Source organism: Carassius gibelio, chromosome A5 (genome assembly GCF_023724105.1).
Source record: "Carassius gibelio isolate Cgi1373 ecotype wild population from Czech Republic chromosome A5, carGib1.2-hapl.c, whole genome shotgun sequence".
In the NCBI taxonomy this organism is placed as follows: domain Eukaryota; kingdom Metazoa; phylum Chordata; class Actinopteri; order Cypriniformes; family Cyprinidae; genus Carassius; species Carassius gibelio.
In genome coordinates this window covers 23,058,791-23,074,051 of record NC_068375.1, presented here as the reverse complement: position 1 = coordinate 23,074,051, position 15,261 = coordinate 23,058,791, and the positions used below count along the sequence as shown (strand labels likewise).

The 15,261-nt window shown below is 36.6% G+C and overlaps 1 protein-coding gene across 2 annotated transcripts in view; it reads left to right on the top strand.

Annotated features, from left to right (window-relative positions):
* Window positions 1–1,009: 1,009 nt before the first annotated feature.
* The window catches only part of LOC128004261 (spectrin beta chain, non-erythrocytic 1), a 74,841-nt gene continuing 60,589 nt past the window's right edge, over window positions 1,010–15,261 (top strand). The window contains exon 1 of one of the 2 annotated variants that reach the window (XM_052592586.1): window positions 1,010–1,569. The gene's annotated coding sequence lies outside the window, so the exon portion shown is untranslated. The remainder of the gene's footprint in view (window positions 1,570–15,261) is intronic. The other variant, XM_052592589.1, reaches the window with a different exon arrangement.

Below are 15,261 nucleotides of genomic sequence, written 5' to 3'. Positions count from 1 at the left end.
AACTAATCCTGTAACTCTGAATTTGTTCAGCTTTGTTAATGGTGCAGGCCCCCTGGTCATCTTATTAAGGTTTGTTAACAAAGAGAGACATGCAAAATATGCAGAGCTGGGGGATTCGAGGACTGGAATTGAGAACCGCTGTCCTAGTGTGTTACTAACGGTACTGGCAACTCACAATTGAACAGGTGAACTGATGCGAATGTGCTCTAGTTATAAGGTTAGGGGAGGGGACATGGCTCGGGGGCTCCAGAACGTCATCTAACCCTCTTTTTAGCCCTGCCCCAAAAATCCTGAACCCAGAATTTGTGAAAAACTGTTTAATGGTCTAACTCCACAATTCAGTAGGCTACTACATAATCCAGAGTCTTTGTAATGTGTTTCAGCAATACATTTGTAAAATGTATAATGCATTCAGAAACAATTCTCAGAATTGATTTTATAGGAACTTTAAAGTTGACATGAAAAAGCATTTTGATCGTTTTTATTCCTTATTGTGACTCATTGTTTATCTGAGTGAAGCAGCTTCTCCAACCAGAAAAACTGTATGGAGGGACTTGACTTTGTCCATTAAGTATCGATTGGATCGTTGTGGTTGGCTAATTGTAACTGACAGGTTGATGGAGGGAGGGGACTATTGTGCTGCCCAATATACACATCATCAGAGAAAAGATGTCATTTCAAGGGGGAGAGGTTGATAATGCTTTTGAATAAAGTTTATGAGGGCAGATTGTCTACCCAGGGCCTGTTGTACATTTTCTTTGGATCCTGCCTTGTTTGTGTAGATGCTGCCACCGGTGAACCAGTGCTAGCATAGGCCAACAGTATAACTCGACAGATTTGACTAATAACACTATTTTATTAACTACAGAAGCATCCTAAATTACAGTCTAATTGCAGACAAATAGGCCTATCCATCCGCAGGCATACAAGCAAGTAGTCTAAATTATTCTGATGTACACTTGCACTACTGCCGATTTAAAGCACACATAGACTTTAAGAACACTGTCTTTAATAGAAAACGAGAAAAGCGAAATGAATTCGCTCGTTGTTGTGCATCCGTGGGCGCGAAATGCGTTCAACATACTAATCAGACGTAACCCTCACCCGCGCGCTGCTGTCCTCCGTGTGTAGGCTCGCGCTGTATGTGAGCCCACGCAACCCCCCTTCGATCATTCATTCTTTCGTCTATCATTCGGACTACAGAAAGACAAGAGCGACACGCCGGAGGTCGCGTGGACACCAAGGCTGTGTGACAATTACGGAGGAATTCAAATATTCGTCGAGGGATGAAATAACGGTTTGGATTCTGCGTCGTTACCTGAAGCTCACCGTTACGCGAGGGATTCGCTTTATGTTTCACAACCGCCCGCCCGCGCTGCTCGGGCTGATAAAAAAATCCAACACACAAGGATGAGGATTTAACGTAAAAACTATCGAGTGCTATCTGGCCTTTAAAACGGGAAGAAAACAGAGACACCTATGTGAGGTGGACGAAACCATTCCGCTTTGTCTTCGCCCGAGAGAGAAACGTTGAGATTCGTTGGATTTGAAAACACAGCCACGCCAACGGTAAGTCTGCGTATCTGTAATGAGCTGTTCCTTTAAAGATAAAGCTTTAGTCATGGCAAATTAATAATGGCCACTACACATTATACGGTTGTCGGAATTGTGAGGTAATGTAACGTTAACGTTTCAGTTATCTCACACGGGTCGCGTGTGTGACGGAGGGTGAATGACCATGCTGCTCGCCTTTTGTTTCGGCGTGTGTCTGTGCGTCCACCGCGCACATTCACTCTTGCCCAGACTATCATGTGAGCTTTCCACCCAAACATTACGGTTCAACTCACTGATGAGAGGGATATGTGTGCGAGCGGAGGGCATCTGGCGTTTTAAATGCAATGCAATGTGACATAGCGCGCATCTTGGGCTTCTTTCATGCCATCTGCTGTGTTATTTTGATTTGTCATAGGCGGTGGAGGGGGATGCATGGCCCGCTGTCCGAATCCAAGACTAGGGACAAAAAGCATCACTACAGTACTGTCAAACTGTTGCTAAAGGGGAGAACAGGTAGCTACTAAACCGAATGTACTGCACAACAACATTTTTGGACGGCCGTCTTTGGCAGATTAGAGGGTTTAATGATTGAAATAAATCGGACATGGCAGTGCCTGCTATTGCATGCTGTATAAATGGAGTGATAGGGCTAGAAAAACACGGAATTTGATGACATTAACGCAGCTTGAGGTGGATTACAGCTGGTTCTGCAGCCAGGGCTCGTGCTGCTGTTAACCGATAGTAGGATCTCGTTCAGTTGAACACGCTCTCATCTCGTCTGAATGGGGATTTCGAGGCGCTTTTAGTCTCTGTACTGGACTTTGAGTAATTTTTCAGGTAACAGGACAAAACATTGTTCCATTTGAACAGCAACTAGCGCAGCCGAATGTTGTTGAACTTTCTGATCGTTCCATGATTGGTCGAGTAGAAATGTACCGTCTGTATGTGATGTCTAAACAGTTGTTCAGACCTTTCAGCAAATGGGGGATTTGAAAGTAAATTACTGTTACATTTAAATTTATATTAAATTAAACATAGTCTTACATCTAGGGGTGCACCGAAATGAAAATCCTGGGCCGCAACGGAAACTGAAAATTCTGGATACACTTGGCTGAAAACCGAAAATGTGTTGTAATGATCATTTATTATTTTATTAAATAATATAAAGTTAAGTAAGGTAAGAAGGTAAGGTTCATTAGTTAACATTAGTTAACTATAGATAACAAACTAAGAATTTATTATTTTAGTTAATGTTAAAGGAACAGGTTGTAGGACCTGCCACTAGAGGGCGCACTACCAAAACAATAACAATCCCGTGGTTTGATGATGCTAAGAAGGAGCGTGGAATGATGGGATTTGTTGTCTTCTATCCAACCGAGATCGGCATCTCTTTCTAGTTGAAGTTTGTCTCTCTCCATCTATAAAATGCAACACCGATATTGATCCTCGCTCTTTCTCTCCTCTCCCCCAAACTCTTCTTGGGTCGCTTGGTTGACCCGTACGCTTACTTTTAAGGGAGCTGTCCTTGTCGACAGAAGCAGTGGCAGACGGTAAACAGTAATTATGTTCCATAGATAAGTAACACAATCCACCATAAAACATGCAATAAGAAGTAAATAAGGAACTGCTTAAAGCAAGCTAGTGGTTTGCTGGACGCTAGAAACTATTTCCGAATTTGTCCACGACACTGTTGTCATGTGGTTTCTACGTCAGTAAAGGTGGTAACAAAGGGTAACTAACGTCATCGACGGGCGACTGCACTGCCCCGTGTCACTGTTTAGAATGGGAATTTTCTCATGATTTACAAGTAGTTGAAAAAATTAGACATATTGTTAGTAATCAGCTGGACAAAATATATAACACTAGCCTAGTGGTTTTTGGATATTTTACTACAAATATCTTACAAATTGTACCTTTTAATTTCAACATTTACTATTTCATTATTAAAATCAACAGTTGTGCTAGTTAACAGTTTATGCACTCTGAATTAACATGAACTAATGAAATGACAAGCAGCAGCTTCTAATTCATCATTAACATTGAAGTATACAGAGATAAAACAATGCAAGTATCGTTTGTCCTGAAGCTTATCGTTACTCTGATATTGACCCAATTACGTAACAGTCCAAAAAAATACCGGTTCTTGGTACCCATCCCTACTGGCTACACTGTAAAAAATCAAAAGTTGGGCCAACTTAAAATTTTAAGGCAACAAACTTCAGCAGATTTTCGAGTTTGCTCACCTTAAAGGTCCGTTAGTTGTACAAACTTTTGTGCATGTCCAATCAACATAATATATTAAGTTAAGTGAACTTTTAGTTAAATTTTCAATTTTGTGTTTAGTTGACTTAAAATTTTAAGTTGGCCCAACTTATGAGTAAGTCAGCTAAACACAAAATTGAAAGTTTAACTAAAAGTTCACTTAACTTAATATATTATGTTGATTAAACATGCACAACTAACGGACCTGAAGTTTGTTGCCTTAAAATTTTAAGTTTGCCCAACTTATGATTGAGGCTACCAGCTTCAACAGATTTTTGAGTTTACTCAACTTAAAGGTCAATTAGTTGTTTACAAAACCTGATATTTGAAGTTGCTTTAAAAAAAAAAAAAGTTGAAAAAACTTCAAAAAGGTTTTTGAGCTCTCAACTTTTTTTTTTTGGTTTTTACATTGCAGCTTCAGAACTTTAGGTTTTACTCAAGCAGTTTAAAGTTCAGCACAAAACTGCCAATCCAATATGAGTGAATTATTTTGGTAAATGCTACTCAGTACAACATTGGTCTTCAAAAAAATCTTTAAATGGACAGAATCACAATTTTTTTATTTATTTCATCAATATGATTTTTTTTTTTTTTTTGTAGAACAGCAACAATATGATTTTTTCTAAATCACAAACCAAATCAAGTCATTTCATACGCAATAAAATTAATTACAATAGAAAGTTTTTTTCAAGTTAAGAGCTTATGTCACATTTGTGTTGCAAAATTAAAAACTTCTACTCAGTTTTTATTTGATGCTTTCCCAATTAAATTAACTATCACAAAATTCAAGTCCAAAATAATGTGCAAAAATAACAACGGGTCCAGTCAAACATGTATTGGCTTCCATATCTGTCCTTCATATCTATCACAAGCAATATAAAATTAACTGCAATGGTGATAAAAGTGTGTGCATAACAGCAGTTTGTGGCTCGCTGTCTTTTGGTTCTGCATTTTGAATAATGATATTTGCTTTAAAGTCTGTAATGGAAAAGCTGCAATGATTTTGACCACTGGATGATGAAATCAGATGTGTTTCAAAAACCACACTGGCTAAAAGGGCACCTTAAAGTTTCATGATTTTTTAAAAATGGCTCCTTATATGTTTGGAGTAATAGGGCGTTTTACAAATTTCCTTAAAGTCACACAATTCACCATTCAATGTTAAGTGACTCTCACGTGAAGATAAGCACTTGTGTGATCTTAAAAGGTGAGACGTCAACCAATGGTTTTAAAGGAGCAGATGCAATCTGTGTAGAGGCAGGGTAGTTGGCAGTATCTTCCCTGGTAGTGGCACAATTGGTCATGTTTCAAAAGGACCTCCTGGGCAGGGTGTTCAAATCTGCATATCTTGCACTGCATCAACCTAATAAAAAAACCTAATCAACCTAATTGGCAACAACATACGATTTTATTTAATTTTTACCACCAGGGATACATTAATTAATTGCTGGAGAACAATATAAAATAACAACTTAAAGGGATAGTTCACCCAAAAATCATAATTATGTTATTAATAACTCACCCTCATGTCGTTCCAAACCAGTAAGACCTCTATTTATCTTCAGAACACAGTTTAAGATATTTTAGATTTAGATTCCATGTGACATCAGAGGGTCAGTTAGAATTTTTTAAAGCATCAAGAATACATTTTGGTCCAAAGATAGCAAAAACTACGACTTTATAAAGCAAGTTGGTTAATCGAATATCAAAAAAAAAAAAAAAACCCTATGAATTTAAGCTTTAAAATAGCTCTTAAGTTATTTGTATTTTTAGAACATACAAATTTATAGCACGCCAAGCAAACATAAGCACATGAATTTAAAAGAAGTTAAAAGAAGAAAATACATCTTTGAGACGAAAACACACAAGCTTATCTTATACGGTTACATTTGTTTAAAAAAAATGATTAATACACTTATAACTTAACCTTATTCAAAACTCAAAAGCACCCACACAACTGTACAAAATGAACATATTATAAACAAATAAAGAAAACTCTATATCCTTAACAATAATTAAATCCCTTTACTTAATATGATATAAAACAGTGCTTACCTAAGTCATGATACTGTCTGAAAAAAAAAGCCACCGAATGACTAAAAGACTTCTCGAAGACGAAGCAGGAGAGGTTGAACTGACCAGTTTGGAGCCACCTAATCAGCTGTACAGAAGCACATATTGTAAACAAATACATTCTGACCTTACTGTTAATTATTCTCATAGCCTGCATAGAACATTACCTGCCAGAGCAGGTAACTCGCGTTCGTCTGACTCTTCTCAGGCAACTCGAAGACAAAGCATGAAAACTGAAATGACTAACTTGCTGCCACCTACACCGTTGTAAAGATGTGCATTATGTGAACAAATTTCATTTAAATCATGGCTTAAATTGATACACAAAGAACCACCGCTTACCGGAGTGATAACACTGACGGACCAATGTTAACAGGGCGCCGCCTGAAGCAACTCTAAAGACACAGAAAACGCGAAGCAGCCACCACGCTTCTGGCACGCAGCAGAGATGCCACGCAGCCAGTGTGTCACCGGCCTAAAACGGCGTACAAAAGCACACATTTTGAACAAACACATTTCAACTCTTATGGTAAATATTATATAAAGAACAGCACCTACCGGAGAGATTAATTTAAACTGTCAGGCAGAAAAAAGCCGCTTAAGGTGACTCGAAAATGAAACAGGAGAAAATAAAATGGCGTTGTTTAAAAAAGCATTCGAACTGCGCATGCTCATCAGCCTTTGTTGGCAATACTAATAACCAACTTAAAGTTGTTAGTTGTTCTAACTTGAAATATTAATTTGGTGTAACAAATTGATCTAAATTCCTATTCAACTTACATTTCTGTGTTATCTCAACTTTTTTTAATGTTAAATTGTTGAATTAACTTTAAAAACTGAGTTTGCAAAACAAAATGTAAGTTGGATTTTTTACAGTGTAGTAAAATCTGAGAATTTATTAGCCATTTGCTAATATAAGACATCAAGTCGCCCAGAGTAAAGATTTAGTCACATATGCGAGGGATTTACTTGCAATGTAGAGGGTTGATCATTGTAGTGGCAGTGATGAGAGGAATGCGACATTGGCCCCCCAGAGTGCTGACAGTCTAAATCCTCCTTACTCTCCTCTCTGTATGTTTCTGTGAGTGAGACCACTATTGTACCTACGCACAGGGTTCTGTGTTTCTGTAAGCCAAGTCATCATTACTACTGCTGGTGCTTTTGTTTTCACTAACACCCCTACATTCCTGCCCACCGCCACAGTAGGGCACAGAGAGCAGAGACAAGCTATATGATCCGTATCACCATTTAGGGTTAGTTTGACTGTGGAGGCTTCAGGTCAGCTGTACGCCAACACTAGGGATGGGCAATATGGGCTTAAATATGTATTACTATAATTTCTGATGTTTATTGTGATAACAATATCAATGACGATAATTTAGGGAATCCTGTTTTTTTTTTTTTAGAGAGAAAAGTATTGTCTTTTCCATTTTTACCGAAAATAGGGTGTTGTGAGCAGTAGGGATGTCCCGATACCACTTTTTCACTTCTGATACCGATGCTGCAGCTTTTGGCTATTTGCCGATTCCGATATCAATCCGATATTTTATTAACCTTTCAATGTATTATTTACCATGTAATGCTGCCTAGAAGGTAGTAAATGCATTAACACACCAATTACAATTACATAATGTAATGTTATTCATGTTTTAAACATAACATTTTGTTTGGAGAAATTTAAAATTAATTACAAAATTAAACTTGAAGTATGAAAGTATTATCGTCAGAAGGTGGAAGCAAGTTATTGTGTTAATAAATGAGTTATCTATTCAACCAGTTCATTCTAAACAGGAATAAGAACCAAGTAGCTTTCTATACTATTGGGTCTTTATAAATCACACTTACTCAACCAATTAGTTCAAAGAGTTGTATTCATTCAGGAACTAAACCCTTTGTTATGCTGATTATTAACATTTGATTTTTTTTTCCTTTCTGTAGATTCCATCATGAGTGCCGTATAGAATTTTATATTAACATTAATTGCTCAATATTTAGAAATATTAATGAATATGCATATAGGTTGTGATCATTATTATATAATTGTACTATGAATGTACATGCTGAATTGACAGCGCTAATATTAACATTTGAAATCATTTAAATGTTTAAACATTTTGTTCTACAAAATATGCATACCAGTCTCTCAAAAATGTTACTCAACCTAAATATATCAAATAACAAATAATTAGAAAATATAAGGGCTGGGCGATATGGCCTAAAAATAAAATCTAAATTTTTTTTTTTTTTTCGATTTCCAATTTTTTCAGATTTCCGCTCCTACTTAAGGAAAGCAATAAGTACAAACAGCAGACAACTTAAAGCAAATTTTGGTTTTATTTAATCAAAAGTAGGGCTGCTCCGATAACGATCAGCGGATCATTAATGCGCATCTCATCAGTAAAGCTGGTTCTCTAATCAGCGGTAAATTCCCTCAGGTGCGTGATTTCACATAGAACAGCTGTTACTACACAGAGCCGTTTGTTAACTGAGAAGATGTGCAAATAAACGCTGAAAATGAACGTGGATTTGTGCATCTTCTCAGTTAACAATGGCTCCTTGTAGTAACAGCTGCTCGATGTGAAATCACGCACCTGATGGAATTAACCGCTGATTAGAAAACCGGCTTTACTGACAAGATGCGCATTAACGATCTGCTTTTGACTGCGATGGGCTTTAAGCAGCGTGGGGTCTCTTGCTCCACGTCTGTCGCAGCAAACCCATACCAGTTCCAAACAACAGATGATTTTATTCCTTTCTTGGGAACAAACTTCTAACTCTCACCTTTTGTCTTGCTGTTTCGTGTGTGCTATGATGTTGTTGTTGTCGCTTGCCATACTGCCATGTGAAACTAACGCTACGGAAGCTCTGGGGAGCCAAAAATGCGCCATTACACAAAAACTCGATTTATTTATTTTTTAAATCGCCTGTAACAAAAAATTCGAATTAATTCATTCAATCGATTTTTCAACCAGGCCTAGAAAATATTAAAATTATGTGCTATGATTTCTACTACCTGTGATCATTTGATGTAGACCTAAGCTTTTTGACCGAAATCAGCGACCTTGAGTAGGGCCCTATGAAATTTGTTTTATTTTTTTCCATTTCACGACTCCTTTTGGTTAAATGGATAAATTAAATTGTATTCATCAAAAAGCAACTATAATTAATAAAAATCAAGAAACTTAACATTTGACATTTTCACATCAATTTATTAAAAGTTTAACAGAAATTACATGTTTAGGGTCATATTTTTTTGTTACTAAATTCTGTTTTAGCATGTCTAATTATGTGAATGCATAAAACAACCTAATTTATTATTTTATTTTTATTTTCTTAAAGTATCTTTATGACCCCCCCCCCCCCCCCCCCCCAGAAATTCTGTGTTGTGTATTTAAATTTTTTTGTGGTTATCAATTGAAGGTCTAAAACATTAATTTAATTTATCTTTTAATTATTGAAAATTAAGCAAACTTTCTTTTTTGGCAAACAAAGGGGATTTACTTTTAAAATTAAAATCTCAAGAATAATTGTTGTGTGATTTTAAACATTTAAAGAAATTGTTTTATTTTAGTAGAAGTAGTAGTAGGCTATGTACATTCTACTGAAAAAGAGTCCAAACTTTTATTTTGACGGGTTGCTGTGAAAACCTATGTGATATATGACGCTAGTTCAAACAGTAAAATGCTCATGAAGTGACTCTCAGAGCAGTTTTGGAGACGTTCCTGTGTTTCTGTCCTCATTTAGTGAGATGGCAGATGCTGAAATCACTGCGAGCGTCAGACGTGTTTCAGTGAGTTTGTAGTAAATGAAACCGCATGTCTGCACCATTCATTCACAGAGACAGGCAGAACATGCAGGGTTCATATTTAAATCTACTTTTGCGGTTTAATATTTACAGATATTAGTCTATATCAAGATTTGATTTAAGTATAATGACCTACTTTTTATTAATTCATTTAAAATTTTACAATTTCCTCGACATTCCACGTAAAACTGTGAATTCCGCTTTTATGACTAGATTCCATGATTCAGTCCACGTATTCCGGATCGCGGCAATCATAGGGCCCTACTTGAGGGTTTGCCTAGAACATTCTATATTTATATGTTGTTGACTTGGAAAGGAAAATATATTGTCCACAACATGAGATATTTTGTAGTCATTCTGGAATGCTAGGTTTTATTGTATTGTTTTGTTGGTCGTGGAAATGGGTGTTAACCGAACAGTTTCATTGATCAACTCAGATCACACATTAGAGTACTGACAAACTAAAACCAAAATTACATAACCGCATCTGCATAACATGTACTTAAATTATGTGTTTTTGTCAAACTCAAAATGATTCTTTAACCTTATGGTGGAAACTGATATTTCAAATTGTGTGTATGCATGTGATGGTGGTGTGCTCGAGTGTGGCTGGTTGGATGAAAGGAATGATGGTGTGCATGTGAGTAGGAGTGAAACAGTTTTTTTAATTTTTTTTTTATCTCCTACTACCATACATTCAGTCAGTGTAAGAATCATGTACTCTAGCGGTACTCTAATCAATTATGAGATGAGAGATAGAGGACTTAAACAGGGATAAAATAGATGCCATTTTCTGTGGCAATGGGATTCTAATATGAAAGACAATGAAAAGGAGTACAACAGAAGAACACACATGCATAATGCCCAGGGGGCATATGGTCTCTCATTCTATCTGTTTTGTTAAAAGGGTGCAGCCAAAAACAGATCAGCCAGCTGAGACACCAGTGTTAATTTTGACACGAAATTTTAATTTAGTTTTAGTCTTAGTCTTTTGACTATAATTCTTTTTAGTTTTAGTCAAGTTTTAGTCATCTGATTTGTTTTAATTTTAGTCTTATTTTAGTCGACTAAAATTGCTTGGTATTTTAGTCGACTAAAATTGCTTGGTATTTTAGTCGACTAAAATAAGACTAAAATCAATAACAGATTTACTAGACAATTTTTTTACAGCTGGTATAGGAAAAAAACTTAAACAAAATATATAAAACACAAATTCAACTTTATTTCAACACAACTGTGTCTTTATTTCGATTCAAAAGCTTTTATGCAGCAACAAACACTGTCATGATAATGTAAACAATAACTAGCTGCCAATTGACCATCAATAAAAGAAAAATAAAGTTAGGTCCAGGACCTTAAAGCTTACAGCTGAGCTGAACAAGTGCATGGTGGATAAAAAAAGTAACAAGATTTTATAAGGTATTCATTTGTCTAGCAATATTGTATGTTTTAAATACTACAATATTGCTAGATTTGTATGTATAATGATAGGATGTGAACATTCACGTTTCACATGACTGATATAGAAATATTTGTGATATTGTCAACAAGTAGAACATTATAAAATATACTAAACATTAGTATTAATCAAATGTATTTATAATGATATTACGTATTAGTATTGTGCTCGCATCTAATTTGAAGAAGGGGCTATTTTACAGTACTTTTCAGTTCGTAATATTTAATGCTACAACATCTACGCACTGCACTATTCCAATTTTTCTTAGCTCAATAAACAAAAGAACATCGTTGTAAAATTACATTTGAGAAAATGTCCGGGTGGCTCGTCTGTAAATGTCTTTTCAAATTGGTTGTGTTCTTGCCACGAATGAGCGCTCTGCGTGCTTTACACTTTGTTTCGTTTTGTTCGTCGTCAAACGTGAAGTGAGCTGTGGACATTTTGTCGCTCTTTTAGACAGTAGGGACTTTAAGCAACAGCTGCGAATGGAACGGCTACAGCGACCGGAAGTTTGCCGTCACACCGCTGTAGCCAAGAACGTAAAAGTCACTAAGCAACGGTAAAACAGAACAGCGCAACGCAGTATTAATTCATTTATTGAGATCCAAAAAAATATATAATTTAAAAAAGCAAGAGAAGGATTGCTTTTGGCGTTAAATGACAATCTTTTGTCAGAAGAGGAGTTTTTAATATTGTATGTTGTAAATAAGTCTAAAAACATAACATTTATTTACCTAACCTCTCACGTTGTAGCGAATCTGGCAAATCAGCTGTTCTCCCGTAGTAGACCGTTAAATTAGAACGTCACAAAGTAGCAGTTAAATTCGCGCAGGCGCAATACAACGCCAGAATGGCGTTGCCGTTCCACCAGAGGCTGTTGCTTAAAGTCCCTATCACCTCTTCGAATGCCGACTTCCCGGGAGCTCATAAAAACTGAAAACCTTCGCTTCACGTCTCAATAAGTCAGGCTCTGATTGGTTCTCTTCTCTCATGCAGTCTGTTCTGTTTTGCCGGTTCTTTTGCTCATTCCTCGCATCTCTCCCGTCTGCTGATTTGATTTTCGTCACAGTCTATTTTCGTCTCGTCCTTTATTCGTTGACGATAATGTCAATCAATTTAGTCATAGTTTTAGTCTCCATCAGTGCCTTCTATTTTAGTTTTCGTTTCGTTTTCGTCGGCAAAAATATATTCGTGACGAAAATAATGACGAAAATATTTAGTCAACGAAATTAACACTGTGAGACACAGAGAAAGGAAAGTCAGAGTAATGAGAGTAAGGCAATGAAGAAATGATTGTCCACTGAAAAATAAATGTGTTGATGTCAGTGCTATGAGGTCCAATTTTGTGTGAACATGATTTTAAAAGAAAAAATATGTATAATTTTTTTTAGAATACTGTGGTAACACATCATTGCAAGTTGTTATGATATAACACAATAAATCATTGCATCTCCACAGGCACCAGTTGCAACAAAAAAGTAGCCATTGGCAATAGACAAGAAAACTTTATTAGATTTCAGTAGGCGTTAATTATATCTTTAGACATGAGCAACAGTTTCCTGCGCCTCTATTCAGAAGCTTTCTGTTGCGTTGCCCTCTCTGCACACAAAAACGAACATCTGATTCACTACTGAATAACTTCTGACTCAATGAATGAATCTCAAAGTCAGAAGTAGTCAATTCTAATTTGAATGGAATTTAAGTGGGCAGCAATTTTACCTGAATAAAGGCAGAAATGGATGAATGGGATGAAAATAAACCCTAACAACACTCCTGGTTAGTGGTTATGTAATGGAATTGAAAAAGGTGATAATAGACGTATTACTATCAAAGTGAACACATCTATATAAATATAGAGAGCGTGGATTATTTACTTTATGGCGCATTTGTGTTATTACAATCTGTATAAGTGGCCATCAGCACTTATTTGCATTTTAATTCATTGTAAATGCTGCATTTCTAGCAATATCAGGATTTTGTATTGGCATACAAAGTTAAATCTTTTTAAAATCTTTTTATTATTATTCTTATTTTTCTTACTCAAATTATTCTTATTGTATTTTTCTCGTGCTCAAATAAATAATTAGGGTCATTCTCCTAGTAATATATTAGATTATAATAATAACTATTATAATTTTTATTTTTATTAGGCGTCCTATTATAATTCGGCTATCAAATTGCCCAGTTATTTCACTTCAGCACTGCATTTCTCTCTCACACACACACACACACACACACACACACACACACACACACACACACCAGGGATGGAAATTAACTTTTTTTTTCAAAATCTACCAGCCACTCAATGTTTTTACCAGCCACTTTCTTGTTTTTAACCGGCAATGTGTAACTGCATGTGATGCTCAAAAATGCTGCCTATCTAGGCAGCTTACTAGGTTTTGAAACAGCCTACTCTTGCTGAAGTAGCTCATTCTCTCAACTCCGTAGCCCAACCGGATGATACACAGCACTCTTTTCGTATGCTTTAATAATGTTGCATTTAATTCCAAAGGAACGGATGCACCAGTATTTGTTTGTGTAAGTGTATTTTTTATTTATATATTTTTTTTGTGGTTGAGGGAACATGTGGGGAAAAGTCCCCTGTTCAACACTGTATCACTGAAATAAAACTCGGCTCGCAAACTTTTACACAATCGACAAACGAACGCACAGTGTTTTTAATACATTGTTTTTTTACGCGTCCCGTCACGCCAGAGCTGTCATTCAGTGTTTCTGTAAAAAGAATATAACTTTATATAACTTTTACAAGATATGAAAATGAAAAATATTTATCAGGTTTTGTGTGTTCGCTTAAACTGATTTGCTGAAATCAAAACAGGGAAGATAATAGGTGAGCGCCAGCCAATGAGTTTGCCGTTTGCACATTAAAGGGGGGGGTGAAATGCTCGTTTTCATTCAATATCCTGTTAATCTTGAGTACCTATAGAGTAGTACTGCATCCTTCATAACTCCAAAAAGTCTTTAGTTTTATTATATTCATAAGAGAAAGATAGTCTGTACCGATTTTTCCCGGGAAAACACGACCAGCTGGAGGCGTGACGTGTGGGCGGAGCTAAAGAATCACGACCGCGAGTAGGCTTTTGCGTTGAGAGCGTTTGGAAGCTGTGACACAGATCCAGATGCTGAAATTTAACAAGAGCAGCATCAGCAACGACGTCTCTATGTGGTATGTACTGAAATTGTATATATTTGCTTAGCGGTTTTGGAAAATGACTAAGTTCCACTTTATGTCGTCTTCTTTTTTTTTCTTTTTTTTTTTAAGCTGTACATGTGGAAAGTGCAGTTTGATGACAACATCGCATGTTGTTTACTTGATGTGCTTATGCGCCCATAGCTAAGTTAACAACACAGAGATATTTGAAGCAGTTTTACTCACCGCATGCGGTTCCAACACACGATCGTGACCCTTTTTCGTTGGGACTGCATTATCCTTAAGAAATAAACGATGTGCAAATCCGGCGTCAAACTGGGCCTTGTTTGTAAAACAAGCATCTTCGAAATGCAGGGAACAAACAAAAACACTTGCACAACTCCGTTGATGCTCTGTAAAAATAATTCCATCCACTGGTCCCTTAATGCTGTTTTTTTTTTTTGGTAATCTGTGCAGGGTTGTCTTGCCCTGGCAACCAAAAACACACTCCTTTTGTGACATTTCGCGACGCTCTCGCTCTGATCAGTGAATGTCTGTGCTCTCAGTGCTCTGCTATACGGGAGCGCGCGCTCTTCCGGCAGAAGTGCCCTTAGGACCCATATAAGGAAATTCCACTCCATCTAACGTCACACAGAGCTATACTCGAAAAAAACTTTTCGAACCTTCTGACAAACCGGAAGGAGTAATTTTGGAACAAAAATACTCCTTCAAACGTACAAATTAATTTTTGAAACTTTGTCCATGTTTAGCATGGGAATCCAACTCTTTAACAGTGTAAAAAACTCAGTATGCATGAAATAGCATTTCACACCCCCTTAACTCCACTCACTACCGGAAAACCCGACTGTTGTTAAAAGCTGAGGTCTTCCATAGGGAACGCCGTTATTTTGACAGGAAAATACAACAAATAATATTGTTTATATGTAGCACGTC